Source organism: Euprymna scolopes, chromosome 17 (assembly GCF_053919585.1).
Source record: "Euprymna scolopes isolate OS-2025 chromosome 17, ASM5391958v1, whole genome shotgun sequence".
NCBI lineage: Eukaryota > Metazoa > Mollusca > Cephalopoda > Sepiida > Sepiolidae > Euprymna > Euprymna scolopes.
In genome coordinates this window covers 25,461,836-25,474,024 of record NC_136498.1, presented here as the reverse complement: position 1 = coordinate 25,474,024, position 12,189 = coordinate 25,461,836, and the positions used below count along the sequence as shown (strand labels likewise).

Below are 12,189 nucleotides of genomic sequence, written 5' to 3'. Positions count from 1 at the left end.
CCATAATTTTTATTTATTTATTTATTTTATCCTTTATATACATATTTTTTTTTGTATGCTACTTTAATAAGGTAATAAATTTGAAGCAATAAATTAAAAAGTATGGGATGATGCCTTCTATATTATTATTTTTCTTTAAGCATCCCCCCCTATCATTCAGTTTAAGTCTCGTATAAAAGCGTTTTAAAAGTTCATTTTGAAGTTATGTCTAATCTTGTTTAAAAATATATAGAGTTCCGGTTCCGGTTAAAGACAGATGAGAGTCGGCTGAAGAGAGTCTGAGGCGGACATTAAGAGCAGTCCTCAACTACCGGGCTTGAAACCGACTACCGATATAAATGTAAATTCCTGTATATATTATACAAAAAAATATATTGCTCTTATTTCGAGAAAGGTTTTTTCCCTAATAATAGAGCACTGTATGGGATGTCTTTTTCTACAAAAAAGTACAAGTATATATATATATATATATATATATATATATATATATATATATATATATATATATATATATATATATATATATATGGATACGTAGTGGAACGATACATTTGTCGCCTTAAATAAAACAATACCAGCTTTATTTTAAAACTTTTATTGCCAAAATCACTTCAAGTAATTTATTATTATAGTAGATATCTATTCAATTTAGCCGCCTTCAGTTTCAATCACCGCGTGTATACGGCTCCGGAACTGGGAGCATGCCTTTTCCACAAGCGCCAGCGAGAGCTCTGCGAATATTTGGCGGATAGCAGCGATCGGGCTGGCTTTGGTGTTGGGATAGGTCATAGGCTCTCGACGAATGATCAAACGAAGTAGTTCAGCTGGTTCAGATCGAGGAAGGAGAGGCACCAGTGAGAAAAGGGTAAAAAGTCATAGCACACCTGAAGCGAAGCTTCGGTCTCTTTTGAGGTGACATGATGAGCCCGTATTTGAAGCTACACCAAAGATCATAACTTGTGGCGGGAAACTTCGTTGATCTGTGCTCTCAAGCGTTTAATTGCCTGCATTTGCATTTTGAAGGTGCTGACAATGGACGTGTTGTCATAACTTTGATCGGTAGAGAGCATGAGTTGTTTATCGGCGCATCTCCGATCTCGTTTGTTGAACATTGTGTCACTCTCCGACATGATAGGAGATCTATTGCTTTTGAGATTTGTACACAACTTTGGTCAATTAGTAGATTGTCTGCAACAAAAAATAAACGATTTTAAGCAAACGGAAATGAAATCATATTTTATATTTTAAGGCGACAATTTTAGCGTTCAACCCAGTATATATAAATATATATATATATATATATATATATATATATATATATATATATATATATATAATATAAAGCTGAATTTCTCTGTGTGTATGTGTGTGTGTGTGTCTGGTCACGAATAGGCGCCTATATGGTTGACTATTTTTAAAAACTGAATACATATAATGAGAGAAGATGTATCGAGACACAGGAATGGATATGGTATATCTGGTAGAACAGTGGTTCATTAAAATTGTGGGGTTTGCGTTCGCACCTGGTCCCCAAAGTATGGAAATAAAAAAAAACACGTTTGCAAGTGTTTTTATATAGATGTACATAACAATACTTTGATAAGTATGTTTTAACTTAAATAGGGATGGTATAATAAAATAGTGGAGTCTGCGTTCGCGAATGACCTCCATAGAATGGAAATAAGCACAAACTTTAATAAAGATTTTAATATCTATCTGCGTAAGTATACTTTGATGATTATGTTTCAGTTTGAAGAAATATGGTATAATAAAATTATGGGGTGTTCGTTCGCGCCGGACCTCCATGGAATGGAAATATGTCAGAAAGTTTAACAAGGTTTTTTAATATAGATCCACAGTATAGTGTGATAAGTGTTTCAGTGTGAACATGTATGGTATAATAAATTATGGGGTTTATCTATTTTAGTTTTACATTCATCATATTTTGCTTTGGTTTTGATACCCCCAAATTCGAAGCTATCTTATTACAAACGTTCCTTTTCATAACCTATCATACTTTCATAAATCAGAGTCCATTTTCTGTAGGCTGTCGACGGGTACCTTTGCTAGTACCTATATATATATATATATATATATATATATATATATATATATATATAATGCTCGTCAAAATGATAGGACAACATGTAAAAAGTTCTACATTTCAATGGGTTTCCGAAGAATTAAAATTGAAAATGTTTTGCCTTATTCAAAAAGTGATTATATTAGTATTGGATCGACAAACAAAAAGATATTCATAATTTTATAAACGAGAAGACCATAAGTTTGGATCTTAAATAAATAAGTGTATAATTATAAGAACATTAGACAAATTACATGTCGTGTCTTTTGGAGAAAATCAAATATTATTAACAGAACCTTTAGCAATGACTTCGGATGGAAACGCGTCATGCATTGCAGCATTTGGAAACCTTCTACTAGCTGCGACTCGAGTCTCCCTTTGATACAGAAAGCACCCAGTTATATTTATCATCCTTTCCCACTTTGCTATCTTGAATCAGCTGCATTAGAGATGGCCTTGCAATGCCACTATTTATGATTACCAACATGACCATCAAGGTTAATTTTTTCTCGTAAATAAGCACTACATCCTACTACTTTTCATTATCTCAAATTCGGTAAATTTATGTTGAACCCTGTAGGGTGAGAATGAAGATGTGGCTTTTGCAACATTTTTTCTTCTAAACCTTTTTATTTAATGTTGCCGAATCGAGAACTAGAAACTGCGTTAAATTTTATTTGCCTAAAAGTAATGTTGGAGCTCTTTTAAACTCCTACTCATTACTCTTCTGTTTTATTGAGGAGGGATATTCCCGGGATGACCAGTGGAGTTTTTGTTGCATATTCATAGGGATTTCTTTAAAAGTTTATGACAGCACCTTTACCCCACTTTAATTCACTTGCGATTACTCTGTGTGAAACACCATGTTTTTGGATACTTCAAAGGTGTTTTATGTACACTTATAAAAATGTATTGTGGTGCAGAAAACGCCAATTTTAATTTAATTGGTTTTGCCATTTGTAGCATATATATATATATATATATATATATATATATATATATATATATATATATATATAAGTGTGTCTGTGCGTGTGTGTATATGTGTATATGTGTATATGTGTGAGTGTGTGTGTGTGTGTGTGTACATGCATAATATATAGATATACATTAAGTGTTGACTTTTGGATGGATCATTGAATGGATGCCTCCGTTCAGTCTCGAAAGACAAAGGATGCCCTGTGTAGGGCAGTTCGCGTGTAATTATATGGCAATGGTTGCGCAATCTCCAGCCATACCTCTCCTGGATCGGCACTGTTTGAGTCAATGGAAAAGAGAAGTCCAAGTCGACTGAAAACAATGCCGAGATACACGGAGAGCAAATACAGCATCTGGAAGTCCCAAATGGTCACCCATCTGGTACTCACCAAGCGCATTGTTGCTTAACTTCGGTGACCTGACTGGAACCGTTACGTCAAACGTGATTATGCCATAAACGTGACAGATGCCGTATTGACTTTTGCAGCATGATTAACATAGTTAAATCAGAAATTGCCTTACATTTTGTAAGTAAAACATTAGAATATGGACGATAGATATAAGATGTTAAACGTTAAGCTTATTTTGATGTAAAGTCTTTAATATATCATGGGGTTTTATGAGGTGTGATTTAGTTATTAATGGTAATACGTTAATATATGTGTACGTAGATATTTTACTAGTGAACTAATAAATCGATGGTAATGAATTTTGAACGCATGCGCTAACCATAACGCTTGATGATGTACGTTATATTTAGCTTAATTTATATTTGAACAAATGAGAAAAAGAGCAGTTGGAAGACGTTTTGAAACTTGACTTTTGTGAGATTCTTATAAATATCAGTTTCTGTAAAGTATTTTTTAATTTTTATTATGTAATGTAGGTAAAACCTTATGTTTTTAATTCAAATATTCCAGATTTCTATTCAGTTTGATTTATAATCATTCGATAGCAAACTAAGAAGAATCTCGTTATAGTCAGTCAATGTCTTCATCATTTTACTTCCGGTTTGCATTACCTATTTGTTCAAAGAGACAACAAAGTCATTCTTAACATGAATGAAACAAGAGACTTTTATGTTATATGAGAAAAAAGTTGATTATATAACAAAAGGGACAACATATTACTTATAAACATCTTCCTGTTTCTGGAATAGAAACCGGAAGTGACAAACGCAGACAATCTTTCTCATTACCTCAGTTTTCTCAGTATCGTTTCAATTAAGCCTTAAATATAGACATTTTTTTTTCAAATCAACAATGATTACGGATTTTGATCAGAATTCGTAGCACACAGACATCTAAACGACTCTCCTTATATTTTGACTTTAAGCTTCGTAATAATACACTAATAAGTTATTAAAGTTCTTCAAGACTGTTGTGTTTGGTGAACTAATTTTACCCTTCCTGTATCGGTTATTTCTCTAGTACCAATACCAATATACACATGTTTGTTTAATTATACGCACTGTTTGTATACTTGTCGCTTTCCGCCAGCTCCTATCTGAAATTTTTAAATAACACATTTTTTTTTGCTTCTATTTAATCAGAACTGATTGTAAGAGAAAAGAGATAAGTACGAAATACGGTATATATCAAGAGCTTGATAGACTCCGGGAGTCGGAAAAAAGATAGAGAAACCGGATAAAAATGACACGTGTTTTTATAATTAAAATACACTGTTGGCAGCCAACACGTTAGCTATAAAAACAGTGCTTTAATAGTACATACATATGTATATATATAATTTGTATAAAACATACTCGTATAAATGTATACGTATATATATATATATTACATATATAAATATATATATATATATATGTATATATGATACGTATAAATTTATGTATATATGTAAATTTGTACTTCGCCTTATCTATTCTCGGGATGTACGTTATAATATTAGCTGTTATCTCATTATCTCTAAATTAATTTCAATATCAGTAGGATTTATATGTATATATATATATATATATATATATATATATATATAAATATGCGTGTGCGTGGGTGTGCGTTTGTGTCTCTGTGTGTTTGTGTGTGTATACATTTTATATTAAATCCTATCGCAATATAATGTTGCTCGATATTGTAGATAGAACATTATTTTTTCATCATTTTAATTTGCTTCCATGCACAGACTGACACACACAGAGTGACACACTCACCCTCCCATACATACACATATATATGAAATAAATTGTGAATAAATTGTACCATCTTAGACGCGTTTTTTGTTCTTTTAAATCGCTCACGCCCATTATACTTTCTATATTCTTATCCATCTCTCCATACTTCTATCTATCTACCTACTAATCTATCTATATTACTCTCACTATACAAAAACACACACACACATACAAATATATATATATATATATACATATATGCATAAGTATATACATACATATATAAATATATTAAAAAAGAGAGAGCGATAGATAGATAGATTGATAGAAAGGCATTTCTATTAGTCTGTCTACCTCTTTCGCCTTGGACCTTTCTGGACCTTGCATGATTTTTCCATGAAATGATGGTATGAAATGGCGCATCAAAGTAAGTAAATTCCACTCGACACAAAGTCAGTAATAGGGATTAATAGCTATTAGAATACAAGTTTCACTATTTCACTGAAACGTCTGGTTCAAATAAGACATAATATTTTATACAAAAAATGAGCACAGATCTAACTATATTCAACCATAATTTTGGCATAGATCCTTCATTCCAGCTTAATAAACCATACATTTTATCCTTATTTAAATGGCTAAAATAATTAAATATATAATTATCTGCTAACACGTGTTTCGTCGTCTACGACTCATCAGAGTGACTGAATCTAGCGCGATTCAAAATCGGGACCCCATGGAAAGAAGCCCTAACTTCTATCACTGGACTATCTTGCGAGACTATTGAATGTATCGAAAATTTAATAGATGTTATTTATTTGTTTTTGTTTTGCGATACTTTTTGAATGAATTCAATTATTTATAGGAAGGAGCATTGAATTCATTCAGAAAGTATTGTAAAACTAAAACAAATGAATAACATCTACTTCAATTGCGATACATCAAGCAGTGCACGCTTCTTTCCATGAGGTCCTGATTTCGAATCTCGCTAGATTCAGCCACTCTGAGGATTCGTAGACGACGAAATACGTGCCAGTGGATAATTTGAGTTTAGGAACAATATATATACCGCTCCCCAATAGGCCTTACCAAATTGATAAAAGGGAGAATTATTCCTAACTCGCATTAAGGTAAAAATTCACTTTCGTGTAAATAATTGAATGTATTCAATAAGTATCGCAAAACAACAGCAAATAAATAACACACACACACACACACACATATATATATATATATATATATATATATATATATATATATATATATATATATGTGTGTGTGTGTGTGTGTTGTGTGTGTATGTATATATATATATTTCTATAAAATGGGTTGAGATATTCTAACGAGAGAAAAATGCATATTAAAATGAGGAAGTTCACTAACAATTGGTATGTATTTTTAACATTATGTTATTATTCCGTGTTTCGAATCTTAATTTTGAATAATTTTTATATTTAGATTATTGTAATAATGTTTTTAAATCATTGAAATAGGTTTTAAGGCGTTTCCGATGTTCTGTGATGCATCCTCTTTAGACAGAATTCAAAATGTAAAATATTAAAAATATATTTAAGATGTGTTTAAAATGTATAAGGGCATTATAGCAGTCCATTTTGGTGACATATTTCCGAGCGGTGGAAATATCTGTAAATGAGTCTAAAGGTCTTCATAGGTGTGTGCCACCACTGCCCTTGTTTATTAAGGGTCAGACCATGGTCATTGCTTTTCCCTCTCTTTTCTTATGTTTCTCCTTTTCCTACTTATATATACTAGCAAACTACCCGTCGTTGACTGGGTTCAAACAGCCTACAGAAAATGGACTCTGATTTATGAAAGTATGATAGGTTATGAAAAGGAAGGGTTGTAAATTTGGGTTGAATTGGGGATATCAAAACCAAAGCAAAATATAATGAATGTACAGATACACACACAGACATTCAGCTTTATATTATAGATAGATAGATAGATAGATAGATAGATAGATATAATTAGAATACGTCAAGATATTCTAGAATTGCATTTACAATATTTACTTCAAAACAAGGAGTACGAAATAAAGGTGAAAGGTTCTTTATTACATGGAGTTTTAAAGATAGGCTCTTCTTCTCAGAGGAAAACACGTTATCAGAATGTAAGTAGGGATGAATATCTATTTTTACTGGTTAGCTCATTTTTTGGAAACCGTCGAGAAAAATATACATTTTGAAAGAAAATTAAAAGCTTATAAGAAAAATTAAAAAATTATACTCAGCAAACTCCAATAATTTTGGTTTCAAATATCTAAATAATATAAACATAAATAATATATATATATATATGCGTGTGTATGTGTGCGTGTGCGTATGTGTCTATGTATTATACATATTATTATACCTACAAATAGTAGTGTTTCATGCTTGCGCAATTATCTCATTAGAAACTAACGATTGAGAACATCTTAAATGGGTAAATCATTTCAGTGTCGAATGTAAGGTAGAAAGTAATACATTAAATTAAATCATTGTCGAAATAAGCTAGGGTTACGGTATCTAAGCAGGAATTTACTCACATTAGAATTGAAAGAAAACGACCATGTTATAGACAGCCGAGAAGCAGACATACGACATTGCGTTCCACAGATGAAAATTGCTAGGAAAGAAACTTTGCTCATAAATGTTCGTTTAGTTTTAGGCATAGACCGAAGTAACGATAGAGAATAGCTATATTCCCTAACGCCTATTTGATAAAACAGAAACATGAAGACGAAAAAACCAAAATCCACTAAATATCGAAGATGGTTGAATCATTCTACCGCTCCATTCAGAAAGTATCTGACTCCTGGCGCAATTTTTCTAGATATACCAGAATCAAATATGCTCTAAGATGGAGTTGCTACAACTAGTATTAAGTTTGTAAGAACAACCTTTCTTGCACTGACAGAATACAAAACCATGTGTTATTCAATGCTTACAGAACGTCTTTAATCTAATAATTACACACACTCTACTAAGGTCTAACTCCTGTCAAATCATCGCGTTGTTGCATGCTTTTGTTAATTTGAAAATACTTTCCTGGAATGTGCCCCATTATATAAATACGTATGACCGATTTGACAATAAGCAAAATCTAACCCCTTCTCTTTAATGGTCTTCCGATACCGGAGAAGTTCTTCCTCTAATAGTTTCAGTTGTTGTCGTACTTCTTGCTTTTGTGTTTCCTTTCAATCTCACTTTTTCTCAGGTTGAACAACGATGCAACATGTATGTATAATTATCTCACAGTACGATTCTCTGTTTACTTATGGGTATTTTTCACTTATGTGCTTTTTTTCTCTGTATTTTAATGTAAAAAAAATGAAATTAATAAATGTATAATGTTTCGGAATAACCTAACACTAAACTTGTCTGCATGCTATAACAGAGAATGATTAAATTATATTATTTATCGGGTACCTTTGCCTCTATTAAATATATGCACAGCAGTTTATAAGGTTGGTTTGAATGTCATTTGATTGCGATAACACGAGCAGTGTGCAGAACTACACAGCTGTTACTCGCTTGTTCCGTCTGACCCCTTTGTCTCCTGATTATCACCTGTGGAGAGAGAGGAGGCACGTTTGTTTTGTTCCCATTTAGTTGTTGTCTTTATCTAACTGCTGTTTCGCTCACGGATATCGTCACGACAGAAACAGTTTCGCTCTGCTAGGTCGTACTATGTTCATTTTATCGGTGTATGCTTTGTCGCCCCCCCCCCCTTGAAACTCGCCCAACAGTTACCAGCACCGTCAAAACATTCAGCATGTACTAATAAAAAAAGACATATCATTCATAGTTCTTTTTTCTGGTGCGCTTAAGCTCTTCCACTTTTTAAACAATTCTGACAATAAAGGCCAAATAAACAAATAATAAATAGACAATTTACTTAGGCTCATAGGAATACCTGCGTCCTGCGACACATGAAACACTCAAAATATACCATTCAGTCGCCAAGTACGTCCAAGGATCATCTATGGCAACATATCATCTGGGCAGGAGCTGCTAAAAACAGCCTATCCTGCCTAGACAGAGTACAAAATAAGCTTTATGGCTGAGTAGCGGATGCCCTTTTCTCTTCCTTGCAACGTTTCTCCCACAGGAGAAACGTTGCGAGCCTGTCTTTGTTTTATCATTACTTCCATGGCAAGTGCTCGTCTGAGCTCCAATCTCTGGTCCCCCTCGACAATCTTTCACAATAAACATCCGTCTAGCTGAAACCACTGTCAAAAATGTTCCCCACTCTTTATCTGTGCCAAAACCAAAACGTAGATTCCATGAACAAAGCTTCTTTCTTAGAAGTGCACGCCTGTGGAATTCTGTTCCGTTTGCCTGTTTCCCACCTGACTACAACCTTGATGTCTTCAAGTCCAGCATAAACAAATTCCTGATGAACCGCCTCCTTAAGTAAGACACTTTATCAAATCTCCAATACTGTACACGGATCGGAATCCAGATCTACCTTCCTGTTACTTTGGCTTGCATTTAAATATCTCTCTATTGTCTGGTTACAGGCCATTTTTGTTTTGTAATCTTCTTTATCTTTTCTATCAGGGGTTCATTAGAGCGCTTGGAAGGCAATACTCTTTGGGTGTCAATCTTAAAATATGTACTAGCTAACATAGACGATGTTTGCAGGGTATTAATTCAACTACATGCCGGTTAGTGTTATCTTTGGCTTCGAATTCAATCGCTCTTTTTAGTCTGTAGAATCTTACGAAAACAGAATCAAACGCGTCTAATGATTGAACCACTTTATCGTTTCAGTCGGTATCTTACTGCCGATGCAATCCTTTATCTGTATAAGAGCCAGGTACGCCTTAGAATGGAGTACTGTTGCAACATCTGGGCAGGTTTTGTTCGGCGCGCCTGATAGAGTTCAAAACCGGCTTCGAACCCTAGTAGATGATTCCTTTTCTCTTCATATAACCACTTTCCCTACAAAAGAAACGTTGCGAGCCCGTCTCTGCTCTATCGTTATTTTCAGGGTAAATGTTTGGCTGAACTCAAAATTTTCATAAAAAGTGCTCGACTAGCTACAGCCACTAAATATGATTTCCCCTCTTTCTATATGTGACTAAAACTGAACTCAGATTCAAAGTTTCTTTCCTAGACCTGCCTGTGTAACACTGTTCCGCTGGGCTTCATCCCGGTTGAATACAACATAGCAGCCTTCAAATCTGGAGAAGAAGTCTCTTATATTAGGTTAGACTATAATATATATATATATTACTTGTTTTATAGTAAACATATACATACTATAATATATATATACTACTTGTTTTATAATATATATATATATATATATATATATATATATATATATATATATATATATATATATATACTACTTGTGTTATAGTAAACAATACATACTCTTAAGGAATATATTTGATTTGGTTGTTGTTTTTTTTCCGAGAATCACTTTCGGTTTATTTAATGCCGAATCCAGTAATTTAGAAATTAAAATTATGTACCAAGTTTTTTTTTTTATATCTTTACATATGTATTCAGGGAATTTGTTTTTGTTGTTTTATTTTATGGCATATAAAACTTTTTGGATTATTTTATACCGAATCCTGTGAACGTTTCATTTTTCATGTTCTTGATATCTTATTTAGTTATTTTATCTCTGATATAATATTTATTCATTGTATTTCGTTTATAGCTTTGTAAAAACATATTTTTATTTTTGACTTTCCATAACATCATTGAATAATGCAAAGAGAAAGCTAACAAAAAGGGTAAGAACAATGTTTGGACCATCTTTTGTTAGGAGGCCAGTATCCTCAGACAGCCTGATCTGGTAGCATCAGATGCTCTGACAGATATTAACACTCCTGGCACATCTGAATAATGGAGTAATGGTCACTCAGGAGAATCTCCTCATTTCTCATAGCCCCAAGTTGTATTTTAAGATAATATGCAAGGGCCCACAACAATAGACGCACCATATGATAATATGATAAATTATGTTTTGTTTTTTATCTATCTTATCATTCTAGGGATACACTAACACACACGTGTTTATGTGAACAAAATTGTGTTAGCTGATTCTTCCCACGAAAATAAACAGAAGCTTTATTTTTGATTTTCTTTGTTGTTCTTTAAAGCTGCCAACATTATTAACTTTTTGTTGGAGAGGGCGACACGCATCTATCTGTGCTGCCATATGCTTCGCGTGGAATGGCAAAATTTGGCGCCATCCGGACCGCGTCTAAATTCGACAGATGTCCACCATTTGCAAGATTCAGACAAACTTCTAATTCAATTTGGTTTGCACCTCGCGTTTAAGTACTTTAAATCATGCGGAACTACATCGTTAATTTTTCTGCTTGCAATTTTCTTTCATTCCGGTTTTATTTCAGGCATTTTGTAAAGGACTGTTAGTATTTCGTTTGTTTTATTTCCATTTTAAAGAATTGATTTTTTAAATTTTTTATTCAATCATATATTCTCCCCCAACTAACTTCTTAAATCATTTAAAAAATTATTTTTCCCTGAAATTTTCGGTGTATAAAACCGTTTTCAAAGAAACCTTTTTTTTCTCAACATTTTAATCAGATCTCATCTTTTCATGGAGAGAGAAAATGCTAGGTTCAGTATAATTGACGATTCTTGCTAAAATCTATATGTATTTGCGTGGCTGGCAGTAATTTAAAAACCAGCTTCGTCACATCCTAAAAAACATTATCTCTTTTGCATTCTACAGTAAGGGCGCCTAAGGCAATTAGCAATAAAAATAACTTCTTCTCAAAGGGCGGGGTAGTGTAACCTTGTAAGTTGGACCTGCTAGATCTGTCCAGGACAAAACCTAAGATAAAAAAGGGCAACGTATGTAAAAACAGTACCGTGTTTTTGTCGGTAACAGCCGGCAGAACACGATAACTGCCAATAAGGGCCGAATGTGAAAACGCTAACGCATTTAAAAAGCTGACCCAAATTATAAAAAAGGAAAATATGATATTTTAACGAAAAGAACA

The 12,189-nt window shown here is 33.2% G+C and overlaps 1 protein-coding gene across 2 annotated transcripts in view; it reads right to left on the bottom strand.

Moving 5' to 3' along the window:
• Positions 1 to 12,189, bottom strand: part of LOC145297075 (uncharacterized) — a 214,829-nt gene that overhangs the window by 77,719 nt on the left and 124,921 nt on the right. The window contains exon 2 of one of the 2 annotated variants that reach the window (XR_013870101.1): positions 598 to 1,188. The exons of the other annotated variant lie outside the window; for it this stretch is intronic. The gene's annotated coding sequence lies outside the window, so the exon portion shown is untranslated. Of the gene's footprint in view, positions 1 to 597; positions 1,189 to 12,189 lie in introns of those variants that run through there. 2 annotated transcript variants of the gene reach the window in all.